This window comes from Mycteria americana, chromosome 5, assembly GCF_035582795.1.
Source record: "Mycteria americana isolate JAX WOST 10 ecotype Jacksonville Zoo and Gardens chromosome 5, USCA_MyAme_1.0, whole genome shotgun sequence".
Taxonomy (NCBI): Eukaryota; Metazoa; Chordata; class Aves; order Ciconiiformes; family Ciconiidae; genus Mycteria; species Mycteria americana.
The window spans coordinates 21,138,939-21,155,156 of NC_134369.1; the positions used below are offsets into that span (position 1 = coordinate 21,138,939).

Here is a 16,218-nt window from a genome sequence, read left to right on the forward strand (position 1 = left end):
GGGAAGGACATGTCCATGGAATACCTCAACCTGAACAGCAGAATTTTGGTGTTGTGTTGCCACAAAGTTCTTCAGGAACACAAAAGACCAAAGAAAGCTACTTGCATTTGGAGCAAGAGATGGAGAAGTCTGCAGTGCTCTGTTGTGGCACAGGGGAAAAACAGCAACTAAATACTTTTCAGAGAACAGATGACAGCAGCCTGGTTTTGCTGCTGCTATTCCTAAAGTAACAGTAGTCACGTTCTAGTCCCAGGTGAAGAACAAATCCCGCATGCACAGCAAATACAAGCCACATGGGAAACCATGACAGGTACCATGGGACAACTCAAAAAGCAAGAGAAGAGGAGAAGTCCCACCGAGCCATCAGCACTCAGCCAGGCAAGCAGCTATTTCCTCTGCTCAGACCCATCATCAATTAAATTCATCATCTTACTGTTTGGGAGTCCTTGCCATGGACAAAGGCCCTTCTCAATCTGATCTAGCACCAGCCACCAGAAGATGGGGAAGGGGGATAGTTTTAAGGAAATCCCATTGGAAAAAGAAACCAAGACACACAGGAAAAGTTTCACCAAAACCAGTCACCACCCAGTTTCTACTCTATTGCTGTTGATGTATCTCCAATCCTCTCAACATGGACCAGCAAACAGAAAACACAAGACTTGGTACAGAAGTAGAGATTTGTAGACTTAACTTCTAGTCTGCTCCCTTCATCAATCATCTCGAGCAAGAGCCCTCACCATTCATGGTAACTGGCACAGCTTCCCCTTTGCCTCCAAAGTCCATACCAAGTAATACCTCTATATGCACAAAGCAGAAATCCATAGACATGCAAAGAAAAATCTTTGCTGAGGGAAGACCAGAAAAACTCACAGTCACACAGACCTGTCCTCCACACACACCACAGTAAATTAAGCTGCTGGAAAGTACTATCTATTGTGGAGCATGACAATCAATTCACTGGACACATTATTATTCCCATCAAGCCATCTCAAGCAGTAGTGCTTTTGCATAGGAACCTGTGAGTTAGGCTTTGGATGTGTTAGATTTTTATGTGTATGGACATCAACTCTGGCAATTTTGAGGAAACAGGGCTGGTTATTTTCTTATCACAGCATTTGGAAAACTGAAACGAGTTTCACTGCAGCTTTCAGTACCTTTAACTGAGTGATTAAATGGAGAGAGCAGCCAACTTCTGTCTTCCTCTAGATGAACTGCTGAGATCATGCTGTTAGCAAGCATCACTCTCACTTCATTTTTAGCTGGAAAGACAGAGAGCACAAAGGGGTGTCCAGCTACAGGATGGAAAGACTGATAAATTGCCTAATGTTTCACCAAGAGAATAAATGCAAGATGTGCAACAAAAATGCCTGCCGAGTAACAGATGTGGGGTCACGTGGGCATGTTTCCAAATTCCTTCTCTTCAGTATGTTCAACAACTCCTCCAGCAAGAAAGTCAATGCAATGAAGCACAGAACACTTTTTCAACTAAGTCTGCAATTACCCTATTTTCTTTCCAAATAGAAGGTCAGTTCTAATCCTCTTCAAAGCATCCAGAAAGCATTTGCCTAAACGCAGACTCCAGAGCAGCACAGTAAAGGCAGACAGTAAGTATATCATCATGAAATATTAAGCTGTGGGCATCACAAAAAAGGCATCTATGTACTGAGGCAAGAAACAAAACAACCTGCAGGAGCCACTGGTGTCATGTAAACCATGTTAGGAACAAAGAACAACTGTTCACAGTGAAAGACCATAAAACAGCAGATTAGAAAAGTCAAACAGAAGGAGGAAATACTCCTTCCAAGTGATCCACAATTGGGCTGTGGCATGTTCCGCTACTCAGAGCAAGTTATAGAAAGTGTCTGCAAAGTAACATGCTAACTGCAGGAGAACAAGACCATCTGCAGCTGTTAAATCCAGCAACTCATTCTACTTCCCCGAGGATCCATTCTGGTCATCACTGGGGGGGATACTGGCCAAGTTGGACCTTGGCTGGAACCAGCATGGCAGGTCTTCCACTCTTGAGCTACCACACATTGGCGTTACAGCAAAGCTGGGAGAGGTTTGGGCTCCAGCATTTAAGCCCTCTGTCCTGGCATCTTAAGAGATTATCTCTGCCAGGGCTCTGCAATATAAGCAGACCAAGGAGGGATCACAGATACTTCTAACTCTCCTTGCAGAGAACAACCACCACCTGCTCTTTCTTGGGCAGAGGATTCGAAAGGGAAACATTGTTTTCCCTGGTGCAGAGCCCCAAACAGTGAGACACAGCATGTCCTGTCTTCTCCACAGCGTGTCACTCTGAAACAGAAACTGCAAGTGTTCAAATGGACAAGAACAAGTGCAGCAACCCTTCATCAACCCAAATGTTCTCACAAACAGAGTTCATTACCCGGTGTGCAACACCTAATACGCACACAGAGCCGAGATCGGGTGTTGCACACCGGCAACACAAAGGCAGTTCAGACTCCAGGACTGAGACCCCCAATGAGTTGCACAAAATTTAGCCAGCATCCACAACCATCAGCCCATTACAAAAGACATTCACTCTCAAGATTAATGGGCCACAAGCTTTACAGAGGAAATCTGAGGGCAAGAGGCACCTCCATCTGCCTGGACATCCCTGCCACATCAACCACTGCAATCTTAGATGCTGCAACAAGCAGATCATGCTTACAGAACTCTTGCGCTGCTAGACAGGACAAGCTTCCAGGAAGACAGACCAGGATCACCTCTCTACACCACGGCAAACACTTACCAAAACCATTAATTGGTGGGTGACGCCAGAAAGCTGTAAAAACCAGTACACACATAAGGAATAGGAAGACGGTGCTGTGTTATACTGCTGAACAGAGGGGGTTTTAAGCCACTTTATTCCTGCACTTGTCCTCTGGCAGTTGAAGGACCAAGGCACTGTTTCCAAGCTGTTCCTCTGTCTGACCAAGTGTCCAAGTTGACCCTTGGCAAAAGCAAGCCTGCCAGGGCGGCTTCGGGTGTGTCTTTCCTCCAAAACGAAAACATCTCTCTTTAACAGCAGAAACGTTCATGGCAGGGAGGAAGCTGATCAGTTCAACTTTACGGTTGCTCTGTCAGAAGATGCATGAACGCAGCAAGGTCCAGGAAACAGGTTAATGGCTCACACAGACGACACCTCCATCTCCCCTGAACCAGGAGCAGATGCAACACCAGTAACATGGAGCAGCGAGATCAACAATCCTTCTCCCTGCGGCAACCAACCATCCAGAAGAAATTAGCAGCAGCAAAAATCAGGTGGAGGTCTTTTCTTCTGAAGGTTTTTAGCCACTTCTGCCTTGAGAGGGGAAATCGTAAGGACTTTACGCAGATCATTCAACTTGTCCTCCAAGCCAAGGCACCTTATCAGCCTTCTGCCTTGATGTCAGAAATCACATGTGCACATAAGAGGAAGCATTTGCTCGCTGCTGTAGCTACTTTCCAACCAGGCTGACCAAATCTTCCTGTTTCTCTGCACTCCTCCTGTACTTCCCACTCTCTGCAGCTGCTTCAAGCATTCATGCACGCTATGAGCAACCAGGCACTCTCACATCAGGTTACTCACTTCTGAATACAAGGAGCCAAGACTTTTAAGGTATTAAAATGATAGGTTACTAAAATTTTATGAGGATGCTCTCACCAGTTGCTGGTTAAATAAAGGACTCCGAGCTCTACGGACATTACAGACAGTAATCATGAGAGTGATGACCACAATTAAAAACTCTGGGCCAGGCATCTCTCACTCCACAGAGAGGTGAAGATAAGCGATGCGGCACTAAACACCTCCGGGGCTGGCAGGGACCATTCAGCAAAGGGGTGTGAAACCCTTTGCTATTGGAAAGGCACATGCAGAAATGTCTTATGCTTCAGGGCAGACAAATCCCTTCAACTGAGAAGGTTAAAACCAGGACATCCATCAATGGGGTCTGTGCATTCATGGTCCCCCAGCTGTGAGAAAATGAGAGCTAACAGCAGTGCCAATACAAGCAGTCTGTCCTCTCCTTTGTTCACTAGATTTACACGCCCGACAATGCAGCCTGCAGGCATATCATACCTGCTATTTACATTCAGCATCCAGCTAAAACAACCCTTCCTCTCGTTTCTTCTCCCACCTCATATCAACTCAGCTTCTGGCAACTAGGAGAGTAACCAGAACGAACAGCCCTCCTGCTCACGTGTTTGCAGGGATTGCATGCTTAACCCAGCATTACAAATTCTATAGTAATAAAAACACTAACCTAAGCATCTCTGCCTTGTGCCAGATTTTCAAATAAACCAACCCACCTCAGCACGAGGCTAAGTGTCTTGCAGACCAGGACTCCTACCGTACCGCCATGGGGAGATGCTCATGCAGAGCAGCCAAGCAAGTCCCTCGGTGCTGCCACACACCGGCACTGTGCTCTGCTTTACCAGGCAAGCTGAAAACGGAGGTGAATGCTGGGACCAGGTTCCCTTCCTCCCCACTGTACTTCTCATCACATCGAAACCACGGTGGAGAACAGAACCAGAGCTGCCCTGGAGAGGTACATCTCAACTCGTCTAAGTGGGGCAAGACATGGCTATTCTGCATCCTAGCTCTGCATCTTCCACCACTCTTCATCACCCAGCCTGCTTTTGCCGGCTTTTGCCTAGGATTGCACGATAGGAACATCTGCATCACCATCATTGGACTATGAAATGCCTGCCATCTCCAAACTGCAGGTTTCTGGCCAAAGTAGCAAGCCTTTGGAGGTCTTGTTTTTTCCTCCCTCTCCTATATCAGTTCATCTGAATACCAGATGCTTCCTTTGTTAGTTTTGGTTTCTGTTTTGCTCAGAGGTTTGCTTGCTTTTCTTATTTGAGTTGCTCTTAACAAAGAGACCAGCTCTGGGCTGTGGTGTAACCCGTGCATTAGGCAGGCTGGCAGACTGCTCTATTCAATCTGCTAATAATGGCTGTTTTTTTTCTCTTCAATTCCAGGGTAGGTGAATAGCTCAGCCTCCAGGGAAAAGATACAGCAATTTCATATATGTCGAGCCAGAGTGCTTCAGTGCAGAGCTTGCAAAACACGCACCGAGTTGGTGCCATCTAGCATCTGCTCTGTAGACAGAGCACACCTGGGGACAAACTTACCAAACTGAGAAGGCTGACAGCTCCTTGCCTCTTTGCTGTGGAGGGTGTCCCAAAAATCCTCTCAAGAACTCAAGAGCATCCAATAAGCACCTGTCTCCCTGCTCTTTTCATCAACTGTAATTCTAGATTTGGAAGAAAAATAACAGGCAACTGAAATTAATCCAAAGACCTGTCTTCGGTAGGGTCACATTTTCCACTAAAAAGGAGGCGATTGCCCAATTGGCAGATCAATACAGCTTATAAAGTACTCAGTAAGCACCACCGCTGTGACTTTTCAAGTTCAGTCCAATATCCAGGGCAATCCTTCATTAGATATATTAATAGTTAAGTATAATATGAATAGTTATGCCTACAAGTATGGTTTTACGCAGGTAAAAATTCACACTGTATGCATTTTGCAGGGTGTTCGTATCATATCAATACATAAATCACATTTTCATGTGTGCAACCGCAACTATTAAGAAAGCATTAGGCATCTAGCTTCTAAATTATTAACACCAAGTCTGTTTTCTCACACCTCATCCTTGCAGCTTTTGCAATCTTATTAGGGATAGCAGGGGATTATTTTATCATGGATACCAATACAAACATGATAAGGGAGCAAGTACAGCAGAACAGAACTGCCTTGTACCTCTGCAGCATGCCAACTTGGAAGGACAGAACCAAAGCAATCCTTGGTAGTATAGGTATATGAGGCATTTTAGCTATACTAGTATACCACTATCATTATCTCAACAGCATAATTAATGCATTATGGCAAGGTTATAATAATAGGCTCTTTAAAAGGTGCTGCAAACACCTATCCCTATTATTATGTTTGACAACGTGTGCCAAGCCTGATACTGTGCTCGAGCAATGGAAAAAACAGACTTTCGGGCAGATCCCCAGGACAACCATTCTCAAGCAGACAGAGCAGCTGTTTTTTCCACAGACGCTGCGAGCTGGGTATGCTTGCAGGCTTTTCCATACCAGACATACAAAGTCCCTCGACTCAAAGAAAGTTTAATCCAAAGGGTTTCCATCAGGAAAGCAGGAGCCTCTTTCACAACATAACTGCCAAATCTCTAAGGCTAGAAAGCTCAAGCAAGCTGTATAGTCCATGGATATTATTTTTTTTCCCTTTTTCTTTTTTTATTTTTTTTTCCCCAGTTAACATACCAATAGCCTTGGCATCAGACTATTTACAGAAATGTATCTCTCAATGCTAACAGTAAACATTTATCCAAGAGAGCTTCTTAACTGAGGTAGAGGACCAGCTAATTTAAACACAACACAGCCTGCCTGGAGGGTTTTTAATATACCAGGCAAAAAGAGTTAAAGAGAGAAACCGCTGCACCACAGAGATGACTACTACTTGTCTCATCTTAGAGGCCTGAAGGGCATCTCCAAGTTTGGTGGCAGAAAGAGAAGGAAATTACTTTTTCACTCAGCAATAATATTCAGACAACTGTTTGAATTCAGGATTCAGGCAACTGTCAATTACAAGCCCTTGTGAAAATTACATTTTTTTAATTGACCTCTAATTCTAACCAGGTTTTTCAAGGAGGAGCATAATCAACTTCTTACCTTATACCTTTGGCATTTTTAGGTAATCATGACTACACCTACCTCAGGGATGCTGCAGTGACATGGTTAGGTCCTTCATTAAATTATTCCTTCATTTAACCTACACATAAAGCCTTCTGAAGGCTGAACACCAGTATTTTTGGCTGGTATCTGAAAACAGCCAAAGAAACAGCTGCTTAGAGCAACCTTAAGTGAAATGATGTTAAAGAAGGAAAGAAAACACATCTTTTCCTACAGAAATAAAAGTCATCACCATGCTTGCAGTATTACTCCAGGTCAATATAAGCAACCGCTGCATAATTTTGAAGAAAAATAATTAATACCCCTCCACACCTATCACCAAGCTTCTCAGAGGCGCTGACAAAGTGAGGCATGGCTTGAAAGGAGGTCAAGGGCTGAAACAGGACAACACAACCTCCTCTGCTCCGAGACCAACCCATCACCAGCAGCAAGCACGCATACTACAGCTGCCCTGCGACAAAACCTAACCAAGGAAAAGCATCTCTCCAAAAAACCCAGAAAGGTTTGAACTGTGATTAAAAGTACTCAAGTTTGCAGTTTTAAACACATGAACTCAGAAAAGATGCTCTGAGAAATGTTCCTCTCATGTGGTTTCTCTAATGGCATCATCATTACAGTATAAAGGGGAGAAACTAATTCATTCAACATGCATTCGGCCTCTAGTTGCTTAATCCAAACATTTCTCTATGACCATTTAAGCAGTCAGATGACACGGAGACTGTTTTGACTAGAAGACGTGCCACTGGTTTCTCACATGTGGATTTTATTGCAAAATTCTGGTGTTACACTGGAAAAAAAAAGCTAATTCAAAGGATAAATGAGAACAGTGACTTGAGAAAAGGTTATTAATCTCTACATGTGTCCCATTCTCCCCCTCCACCCTATTTTTAATTTTTTTTTTTCTCTGTCTTAAGAGGCACAATAGCTGAGGAGCATGTTTTTCGTTAGAGTGCATCCAACACAGTTGGTCAGCTGCAGCAAGTACTGGGATTGCACTGTTCAGTTAACACTCAGGAAACTTATCTCCTGAGCATCAGATCACAAGCTGCAAACACTGCAAGGTCATGGTAATTAGCTGGCGGTTGAGAAGATCTCAGTGACTTGCTGTGGGTGGCTTGCATCCCGTCCCTGAGCAGTTTGCTCATCGCAGTCCTGCCACTGCTGGATCAGCAGACTCCTGGTACCCAATGGGCAGGGAGATCTTGTCCCCCTCAACAAGATCAATGTTCATTAGCAGAGAGGGGGAGAAGTCAGACACATCCTAGGAGACACCACTGCTATACCACATACCTGGGCTGATATAGCCCAAAGCCTTTCACCGGTATTCGGTGCTCAAAGGGGAGGGGGAAAACCCAAAAATGCAAATAAAGCCCACTTCTCACTTAAAAGATATTTAGTTCCAAAAAAAATCTGAGTGAAGAAATTCATTATTGCAGCTCATTTTAAATTAGGGAAGCAAACCTCAGTCTCTGCACAGCCAGAAGATCAGACTCCGAACAAACCAAGGGAGGTTTGCAGATGTACGCCATGCTGACCATAGGGTCCAGCTTCTGAGTTCAACGTAGGTAAAGAGATAAATGTCTTTGGTGCAAAGCTATGCCAAGCCTGGTAAATGCATATGCATATAGATCCTAATAATAACCTGTTATTTCTGTAGGGAACTGGGGGATGGGGGGAAACAGGCATTGGGTTGGAAGAGTAGAACAGATTTAACACGTGGGATGCTATGTAGAAACCAGAAGTAGCAGGGTTTGTTAGGTCATTAGAAACGTTTCAACAAAAGTCAACTCCATCAAGCTTATGAAGTCCTGCTTAAACTTAGCGCAATCTTAACTGAAACCTTGCCAAAAAACAAGCAAAAAGCCTGTAAGAATCATGCTTTCAGAAACTCAAATGTGAGCGCTACAAAAGCAGTTTTCCTGCCTGGAGCTTTGAATATGAGACCTTCTGTAACAGGAAAAAAATATTTTCTGCCAAGTGACCCGAAGGACTCTAAGAAGCATTTAGGAGACTGCTTTAGTCGAAGTCAAAAGTGGGGGGGGGGGGGGGGGGGGGGGGGAGCCCATAAAATTGGAAGACAATGTGAACAATGCTGAGCTATTCATTTGAAAATGAAAGCTGCTGCTGGGAGAGAAGGGGAAATGCCCACCACAATAGCTTTGGAAAACACTGCCCAAAACCCTCAGGAAAGACAGAAAAAGAAAAACATACTTTCAGAAATCGAGAATGATAAAAGTAACACAGAGGAATTGCACACTAGGAAATAAAGACCAAAAAGAAAATCGCCATGGTCGACCTGTTTATCCCAGCTCTCATAAGCCTAGTTTTCACCGGGTTTAACCCAAGAGTGCATTTAGCAGAAACCCAGCATGGGGGTTTCAGCAGCTCCCAGCACTCGTGCCACGCAGGGATGCAGCCCCTGGTGCTCCCCACCCCGCTCCTCCCACGGCTCCCACCCAGGCATGGAACCAGCCCAGCCATCACACCTGGGCTGCTGACACCATGCCTCGAGGCTGTCTCTGCTTAGCACCGTGCCCGGTGCAGAAAACAAGGAATGAAGGAATGATTGTGGAGGGAAGGCGGTGCCTCGTAGGCCGTGTTATCCCCTCTCCATCCTCCCATGTCTCAGAAACAAGCTACACCTCCTAACGTAAAGGGTGAGGGCCCTCCCACACGTCTTCCCTCCCATGGGACGACAGGCATGTGAAATAAATATGGAGCTGTGGACGGGAACAGCAGCAAACATCTCACTTGCCCTCCCATTGCTTAAAGAAAATTTGTGTCTGCTGCTTCATCCCCTTCTTCCACAGATCCCTCCTTTAAAAAATCCTTGTTGCAGGAGACACACAGCAGGGGCATCTTTCAAGCCACCACCAATCTTGCAGCAATAAATCTCAGCATATTTAAATGCAACCTGCTAAATCACTGGGAGACTGCGCTTCTCCTTGGTGTGGTCCTCACCATGCAATACGGAAGTATGGAAACACGTGGGGGCTGATGGCAGCACTATCAGCGTCACTGCACACCATGCATGTACCAGTCCCTGTTCTCCTAAAGCAGCCTTCAGACAGTCCTATTTCCACTCAAAGCATGGCCAGCGAGGCCCCAAAAACAGCTACCCTATAAAAAACTTTTTTTAAAAATGGCTATTTCAGGAATGAGTTAATACACCTGGAAGTATCAGCCACCTCCTTGTGCCAGCATCTTTCCAGCCTACCAAAGCCTACCACAGGTCCTGCCACAGCGATCTTGCAGGGTTAGAGAACATAAACAAAGAAGTGGACAACAAGCTGCAATTCTAGAAACCCACCAGAAACCTTTGCCTTCAGGTGGCCATTTCCACCTTCTCCCTCAGCCTCGTCTTCCTGCACCCTGGCAACCCGGTGCAGGACCCTTCTGCATCCTCTCAAGGGCACTCAGAGAGTGAAGTCCAACCACAGCTGCACACCAGCCAGCTGTGACTTAACTCTGCTTCTCCTCTACTGGCTAAAAAGCCAGGAGCAATGCAAAGATCCTGTATGGCCAGAGAACTGGAGTTCACGTGAACTGTGCCATCCGTAGCATCCTGGATCCCAACAAGGCATCCAAGCAAGAGGCCATAACTTCAGTTTCATAAATCACCAGCACACCGAACCCAAGTCTTCCAGCAATGCTATTGCTCTCCTTCCCTTGCCTTCAGTTACAATATCTGAGATACCTAAAAATCCTTCTTATTATTTAACAATCCAGCACTTCTTCTGAGAGCCGCTTAGGATGAAAAAAAAAATAAACCAAACCCTTATCAGATGAGACCAGCAGGACCCCAAAGCAGGGCATGGCATTTGTCTAGAAAAAGTGGCACCATTCAGATGGTTTCAAGCAAGGAGCAAAACATAGCCAAAACAAGTCTTAATGAAAGCTGTATCTTTTATCTGAGGAAAACAAACAAGTGAACTACATGGAAACTCAGCCAAAAAGAAAAAGCAACACAATCCCTTGTGAACTGATAAAATATTAGATAGCCCATTGCATTTCTAGCTTAGAGAGAAAAAACAGAATACCCTTAGTGTTTAGTTTCTTTGTAATTCTGGGATATGTTTTTTGGCAGCAAGCCTGGGTTTCACCTGAGGGTAATGCAAAAAGGAACATAAAAAACCCCAACGTGAATGACAACTGAAGAGCAGCCATCTGTGTGGGTGTTTCTCTTTCCAAACCAAACTCGGAGTGAAAAGGGTTTTCCAATGAGTCAGCCAAGGAAAGGGAAACTTCATCAAGAGTTGCAGTGGGATCTGCCTGGAGAGTATGCTTCATGCAAGTATCAGGGCTAAAGCCACTCCCACTACCAGCAGCCCTCCCAGTTGTCCGTCTGTCTGCTGTTCCTCATCTTCCTTTTTAAAAACTGCAGCAAAAGCTGCTGGGAAGCATGCAATGTGTGGCAAGTAATTGCAAAGCAGAGCAGAACAACCTCCAGGCATAAGTAGCAATTTAGACAGGCACTGACCCTCCATGAGGGCTACATCAGATCTCTGCATGTGAAAGCAAATTGAAAGACACTTAAATTGGCACTGTCATGCTTAGAGGGCTGGGTAAGCATGAACTGTGAAATGCCCAAAGAACACATCTGCATGCCACAACCGCTCATCTGTGCTAAACAAAAATTTTAGAAATAGTGATCGAACCTTGCAAAAGTCAGCTCTCTCCTTCACTGCAGGTAACCCAGAGACAGCCTTCCCGCTGCTGCAACCACACATGCAAGACCTTGGTTTCAGCGTTCAGCCACAGACATGGCTGCTCCTCACCTGCCAGACTACCTGGACCTAGAGACCTGCCAGCCAAGTGAGGCTCTCAGCCTGCTCAAAACCCAGCACATTTGCAAGACACAAAGTCAAGCGAGACCAGATGGAGTCTTGAATTAGGCTGCTCAGCTTCCATCTAGCTCCTTCCAGAGCAGCTCCTCTACTGCCACTGGAGATAGGGTATTGCTTTGGACATAAGCAGTTTAGATGCACCTTTGGTCCAACCCAGTTTGGCATCTTTGCCAACAGATTACAATATATGTCCACATACTTTAAGCACAGTTCAACAATATCAGCAAAAATTCACTTATAGGAGAAATATTTTCCTACCAGAGTACTCAAAGCTCAAGGTGGACACCTCCTCCTCCAAACACTCACCCGCTGGAGTGAGTGCTTGCTTTCACCCAAGGGTCAGACAAAAAGCTGACCGAGGGATGCCCTGAGATTCCTGCTCATTTTGTAACAAGCTGCTGTAAAAGGAAATGGAGCTGAATATTCACATGCTTAAGGCTATTTAAAGTAGAGACTGGCTTTCCTAATCAGGGTTATTCTGGCCTCTGAGGGCAAGAGACAGAAAGAGAAATACCTTTCAAGGAAAAAGCAGTAATAAGATAGGAGTTCCCCTGAAATAATTAGCAATATAAGGGGAAAAAAAAAAGAAAGGAAAAAAAAACCCAAACCAAAACCCAACCATCCACAAACTTTCCCTAAGGAAAATCTTCAAACTTATGAAACCTCTATATCCATAGGTCATCAGGGCTATGGCAAGCACAGGGCCAACCACTGCAGCAACACTGGGACACATGCAAGATGTTCTGCGTCCCACATGTAGAGAGGATTTGCAAATAGATTCGCAACGAGCCCCAGGGAACCAGGGAAAACTGAGTAGCTAAAACAATCCTAATTTGCTAGCTGATACAGATGGTTATTCAACAGGAAGATAATAACAGGTCTTAGGAAAACATAAGCCCCCCCCTGTAGAGAAGAGGGTTGTTTCAGCACTTAATTTTTCCCACACTTCTCAGGAAGCTCAGCAGGAAATGGCAGAGACTTCCCCCACTGCGTAAATTCTTTTATCAGGTTAAATTAGATTAATTCCCTCTGGGAAGATTACTGCTCTAGACAGCTGATGGGTGCTCTTACCTTGATTCTCATGGTGCTTCTACCCCAGTGACTTAAAACTTTCATTCCCAACTCTTTCACAAAGATACAGCTCCGTTACCTGCAGGCAATGTATACCCACTCAGACCAAATGCAGAATACACCTAAAATCCTAGTGCTACTTCCCCTCTTTCTTCTGGTTTCCAAACATTCAGAAGAAAATTGAAAATCAACAATTTTTCCTTGTTTTCTTAATGGAACCGTGACAAAGCTGCTGTGCACTTGTCTGCTATGGGGGGAAAAAAAGAAGGATAAAGCTAACTAACTGCAGGAGTTAACATGCAGCAGCAAGCAAATCATTTATGTGCCCACACATGGAGCCAAGCCTCATTTGTCAGAGGAGTAAGTATCAAAGGCTTTGAACAGTCATCCACTCCCTGGTGTCATCCTCAGATGTCTGGTGTTTGCAGTATTAACAGCAAACAGTAACAAAGATGCCTCTGTAAAAGGAGTGGAGGAAACATCAGGGGAGATGCAAGAACAAGAAGAAAAGATCTCTTCACCTCTGAAGGGCAGTTGTTCACATGAGAAGCCAGTTCAAGACCCAGAATGGTTAGGAGCAGTTGGTGAAAGCAATGAGGTGTATGAAGACAGTTTGTCCCTGGAGCAGCAGCTGGGGAGGAGAGGAGGAGACAGCTGCAGCACTGCCCCAGGACATCCCATCACCACCCGATTTGTTTCAGGGTATCTGACAAGGGTATTCAAACATGGGGATGATAGTGCCTGTATCATTACAAAGCTCGACCCTCAGCGAGCCTCCAGTGGCCCCAAGCGCAGGCACAACAGGACAGTGCAATGCACTGCATGGACATACTCCTCCCATGGATGCTGCAGTTAAGGTGAGTTTGCTAACTCACTGCTCAGGGTCAGGCCAAAAGGCTGGCTACATCGACCACCAGACCCTGAGCAGCAGTTCCCATCCATCCACTGTTGGTTAACCTTAACCTCTGTGGCAGCTGTCATGAGAAAAAACAAGAGCAACCCAGACTGAATTATCCACTGCAGCAAACGCATCATTGTTCTCAACTTGCAGTACCCATCCTTATGCTCTCACAACAGAATCTCAAGCTATTTTTTCAAGTCAGCATTTAGCTTTTTTGCTAACTAATATGACATTTCCTCTCCCTTCCCCCAGCCTGAGTATTTGGTGAAATTGCTTCTTCTGCAAATTGCACTGCAAATGCTGAACTTTTGCCAGTCAGACAGGGAAAGCCTTGACTAAAAATAAACCACATTTCACAAAATAGATCCCTTCCCAGTACGATGAAGTAGTGGATAATACATGCAAGCAGACCTGCCAGGAGAATGCAACCTCCAGATTTGCATGAGAATATCATCAAGCTCAAAAGACAGACAGCTGCAACTACTGTGACTTGTCCTATCTTAAAAAAAACAGGGGAAAAAAAGGAGAGAGGTAGGTAGGGTTGAGGGAGAGGTAGGGTTGAGGGTGCTGGCGTAAATCAAGTTTCCACCTGTTTTGGCAGGAAGAGAAGTGCCGCCACCACCTGACAGTGCCAAACTGAGCTGCTCACAAGCCATGGAGGAGGAAGAGCATGACACACCACTCCCTACACAGCCACTACAGGAGGTGAAACCTTATTACAGGAAATTCGCTGCAATTCAGGCATGTAAGAGAACGACTTGGGCTTTTGCCACCTGAGTCACCACCAGGACTCTGGGGTGCTGACTCAGTGCTGGCTCCCTCCGACAGCTTGCTAGCAAATGGAGGCAACTCCTACCTTTGCTGTTCCCCTTCTCATTACGGTTCTCCCTTTAAAAAGAGGCCTTTTACGCTAGAAAATTAATTTAAGAAAAGGAAAGTACAACGAGAAGGCTAGCATGGGAAGCACAGGCAGTGCTCTACTAACCAGCTCTGCTTTAAGCTCTGAAGTGGAGAGCACGTCTGCTTGCATGGTGCGATAAACTCCGGGAAATACAAGGGAGTTAGGTGGAAACAGCTCCGCCCTGACTCCTACTCCTCCAGCGCATTCACTGCACGGCCCAGACAGTCCTGGATGAACCAGGTTTTCAAGAAAGATTGCTTTCCATAATGAATCCATTTCACTTTTTTAGGGATCAAGAAAGCTTCACGCAGCGAGTTAAGGTTATGTCCTCCTACAATCAAATGGGCCATTCAGGCAGGCCAAATGCAAGGCAATGCCATTTTGGGATGAGATCCATCAGGGATGGACATTTGCAGAAGGAGCTTCTTTTGCTCTGTAAGCTTTTATGGCAAGCTGAAGGCTTGAGCTTGGCATGCCAAGCCAATCCCTCCTGGTCCGTCGACGGTCCCGTGGCAGCATCCATCTACCCACTTCTCACACCTCCCCTGAGCAACCACAAATGGCAAAATATTCCGCTCCGATTCCAGTGGTTGCACGCACACCTCTGGTCAGCTGGGAACATAATTCCAGTTAATAAAAAAGTAGCCTGTAACCCAGCCCTATATTTTCTCCTCCTCACAGTAATGCAGGAATTGAAATCAAGGTGCAAGCAGATCTGCTGGTAGCACAGCGAGGGGCATCACTGAAAGCATGTTTGGCATCTCAGTGACTACAACCAACTCAAGCAATCCACTTACAGTGCCAAACAGTTGCAGAGACCACAGATGAGATTCTTCAGTTGAGCACTGATGCCTTAAAGCAATGAATACATCAAATAACTCGGGCAAAAGGATGCACCGGGCAGCACAGCGGAGGCACTACTCCACTGCTTCTGATAGCAATCAGTGGCAGAGCAGAGCAGTAATTATCCAGGGAGGAATAAGCTGCTACAGGCTGTTCTCGCGGTACGTTAAGAAAACAACAGCAGATTTGTTCATGGTTGGATACCAACATGAAAACAGCTTCCTCCCACCCCCACTCAGAACAGAGGGCAGACGCACGCTACGGGGGAGCTACCGAAGGCCAGCAAAGCAGGAGGGCACAGTAGCGGCACGCACAGCTGCAAGCTCGACTGGGATTCCCCAGCTGGTGCTACAGGAAGGAAAAGGCTGTGCCCGCATTAGCAAGGAGTGTGGCCTCTCAGGAGCTGCTCTGCAGCGACGCTGTGTTTTCCAATGCTTTCCTCAGAGGGCTGTCAGCAAGGCTAAGTGCAAACCTTACCTTCTGCCTGGGCGTTTTCACAACACATCTGGATGAAAAAAAACCTATTCACTCTGGAGTAGTCTCTCCCAGAGTCAATCCACACCCATGAGGCAAACCTTGCACACATTTGACTCTTGGACACATACAGACCCTCCACCCTCGCCAGGAGCACGGCAAACGTACCTGTTCAGAGCATCGGCTTCTCTTAAGGCACCAACAAGGAGCCAGAACACGATCCCCATCAGCATACAGGAACTGGCAAATCCTGTAAGCGTTAGAGAGAATAGCAATTAGTGACATTAATAAGAACTGGCTGGTGAAAGGGAAGGATGCCAAAGCAACCTTGCAAGAGATGGGAAGGTGTTAGATCCCTGTCCTGAACACACTCCTGCCTAGCCCTGGCACCACAGTGGAGGTACCCGGCACAAGACTGTCAGGGGAATTCTCCAAAATCACAGAAGGAAACCAAGGGAAAAGGCAAGACA

General features: G+C 45.7%; 1 protein-coding gene across 4 annotated transcripts in view; it reads right to left on the reverse strand.

Moving 5' to 3' along the window:
- Nucleotides 1-16,218, reverse strand: part of LOC142410244 (uncharacterized) — an 83,135-nt gene that overhangs the window by 52,978 nt on the left and 13,939 nt on the right. For 3 of the 4 annotated variants that reach the window (XM_075502387.1, XM_075502383.1, XM_075502385.1), the window contains one exon: nt 15,917-15,998. The gene's annotated coding sequence lies outside the window, so the exon portion shown is untranslated. The remainder of the gene's footprint in view (nt 1-15,916; nt 15,999-16,218) is intronic. The other variant, XM_075502386.1, reaches the window with a different exon arrangement.